We start from the raw sequence: 3,160 nt of genomic DNA, 5'->3' as shown, positions 1-3,160 counted from the left end.
GCACAATGGTTATTGAGTACTGACCGGAGTGGGATGTTTTACACAACACCAGCAGATCAATGGACAATAAAACTAGCAGAGTGATACCAAAAGGGGGAATGAAGAACCCTCAGGGGTCCTGCAACCCCACCATTTATTCCCTTTTATCCCACAGAAACCTATAGGTTTATATTTGTGGGGTGGACTCTTCAAGGAACCCTCTTCTGTGACTTAATGACCCCTGCTTGCTCCCCCCCAGCCCTATGTGGGCGCTGCTAGTGTTTTGCACCCTACCAAAGGTACAGCCGCTATCTCTGGAGGTCTGTTGCTTAATTCAGATGGTCTCCCTGGTTCAGTTTAGCCATGGAGCCGTTAGGGTTGGAAACCTTTCTGTTGTCTCACTGTGTTTACTTCAGATCAGGAAATGCTCAAGGTGTGACTTTTGTTCACAGGGTCAAAGTCACCCAGAGTGGGGGGGGGGGGGTTTGACTGCACAAGCAAATTATAGGTGTTGCCCTCCTGTCACAGTTGGTGCTTTGGGCCCCAGTGGGCAACCTGAAATCCAAGTAGAGGGGGCCCAGGGTTCAGGTTACAAGCAATGCTGCCTGGACGAGTTCTCTCTGAGACTTGGGCTGTAGGAGGGCTGTCTTATATGGGCCTCAGACACGGTCAGGATGAAGATTTCATCACCCTGCTTCCACCTCAACAGTGGGCGTTCTCCTGGAGCATCACTTGCTGCTGCTACTCGGGCCAAGGCCTACCCAGACTGAGCTTTCCTCCTAGGCCAGGTAAGAATTGAAATAAAGACAGCCCCCTGAACAGTCTTCCTCCCTCCGCCCTGCCCAAATAGTGCTCCCTCTTGACCCCTGGCTCCCTCCCCCCCTCTCATATCCTCTCCCTCATATCCCCCTCTGGGATATGCCCCAGGGGATATCCCTCATGCTGCATCACCACAGCTTGGCCTGTAGCGTGGCTGCCGAGCAAGTGCAGCCCCCTCACGGCTCCCCTGCTGCAGCCGGAAGTGAATGGGGCAGGTGACGTCACAGGTGCTGCTAGAAGAGGCATGCCTCAAAACGCTTTGTGCCACCTGGGCCAGCAAGTTAACTCATCCATTGCTCTCTGGTGGTGGTGCAGCCCAAGCCCAGACCCCTGCAGGCTCCAAACACCCATCAAGGACACCACTGAGTGAGGCCAGAGCGGGGTAAGGCTGGGCAAACCCAGGCACCTCCTTTCATCTTATAGGACCTGAAACCTCTTGCCATCAGTCCAATCCTAAAGACCCGTTACTGGTTCGGGTTCTGCTTTCCTCTCAGGCACCCAATGCCACCTACACATGTACTCAAACGTGTCACGCAAATAAAAGAAATAAAAGGGTTGTCAGGCAACAACTACCCAGATCCAGGGACGTGCGGTGGGTTGGAAGGCAGGTGAGACAGGGCCTCTCCACCAGAGTCCTTCGAAAAGCGCCATGTGGGTTGTGTGTGCTTGCACACCTCACATGCAGCGGGGCTTTTCGAAGGACTCTGTTGGGGAGGCTCTGCCTCACCTGACTCCCTACCCACTGCATGTCCCTGACCAGATCACAGAAAGAGGTGACAGTGACAAAAAAGGTGAGGGGACCCGTGTCATGAAAGCTCCCCCCATGAAGCTCTCGCTTTTCAGCAAAAAAATTACAGTTGTGCACCACTTAATATGTTAACAGGGGATACGTTCTCCTATCCCTCTTGTTATGTGATTAGGTCACTAAGTGAACATTCAGGCCAATCTAGTGCCTTTGTTGTGTTAACAAACACTGCCTGCCAGACACTAGCTGGCTGCACAGGCTACTGGAGACAGATTGCTTCACCTTTGCATTAAGAGCTTCTCTGTTATGTAAACAGGCACTCTGCTGGAGGCTATGGGAGACAGAATTGCCACATTAAAAGCATCTTTACTGTGCTTTGACGACCGCCATATTTGCGGTCCATTGTTAAAGGAAAGGTTGTTAAGCGGTGCACACCTGATACATGAAAACTTTGCTCAGTCCTGTAGTCCACTCTTTTGGTTTTTGTTACTGCAAACTAACTACGGATGATGCAGAGGTGGAGCTGGCTTTGCTTCTGGTAGTAAGTTCTCCAAGTTTAGAGCTCTGAATTCCAGGGGGGATCTCAGAGCAGTAACTTTGCAAAGAAACTCCCTCTGCAACCAAGATGTCCGTAGTGCCAGTTTGCCTTGTCAAGATCCAAAGACATAAACCCAGCAGAGTTTTTTCATTGCTCTTGCTGGCTTCATTATACTAGGGAAAGAGGATACAAAGTCATCAAGCCACACCGCTCCTCATTTCAAGAAGTGATTGACTGGGGACACGGATCCTCTGGAACACCGAAGTAAGTAGAGAAAAGGAAAGCCTGGCAGGGCTGATATGAAACAAATACGCTGAGAGAGAGAGAGAGAGAGAGAGAGAGAGAGAGAGAGAGAGAGAGAGAGAGAGTGGTGGTGGTGGGGGGATTAATCATTTATTTATTATCTATTAATTAATAACTATTCAACTATTAAATAAATAAATAGATGATGGTGGTGGTGGTGATGATGATGATGATGAAGATGATGATGATAAATAAATAGATAATGAAGATGATGGTGGTGGGGGGTGATGATGATGATGATGGTAATAAATAGATGATGATGATGATGATGATGATGAAGAAGAAGAAAAGGCTGGCCCAGGCAGACAGTGCAGTCCCGGGGGTCTTTTCCCGCGCCCGTGGCAGGGAGGGGTCGTCCTGTCACCTGTCCGGGGCGTCGAGGACCGGCCAGGCCGCCCCCGGTACGCGTCCGGGGCGCGGGCGCAGAGGTGGGCTCAGAGTCGGGGGCGCGCCCCGCCCCGCGGAGTGGCCCTTCTGCTGTGCCCGCGAGGCTGAGGCTCGAACCGGCCAGGGCGCGAGCATTTTTAATAAGATACACACTGAGCATTAATATTGTGTGGGGGGGGGGCTTCCATTTCCATTGTGCCTGTTGCGAAAAATTATTCTGTGGTGGAAGTTTACGTAGTCCTGTTGATGTGACTTTGGATGAACAGAAATGGGAGCCATTTAAAGAAAAATAATCCACTGTAAAATTTAAGAACAAATCCATTTCCTAACAAAGCACATGCTGGTTGAATATCCTACACCTCCAAATGTTGTATCCACTTCTAATTCAA

The sequence above is a fragment of the Tiliqua scincoides genome, chromosome 5 (assembly GCF_035046505.1).
Source record: "Tiliqua scincoides isolate rTilSci1 chromosome 5, rTilSci1.hap2, whole genome shotgun sequence".
Lineage (NCBI taxonomy): Eukaryota > Metazoa > Chordata > Lepidosauria > Squamata > Scincidae > Tiliqua > Tiliqua scincoides.
This window is presented reverse-complemented; position numbering follows the sequence as displayed.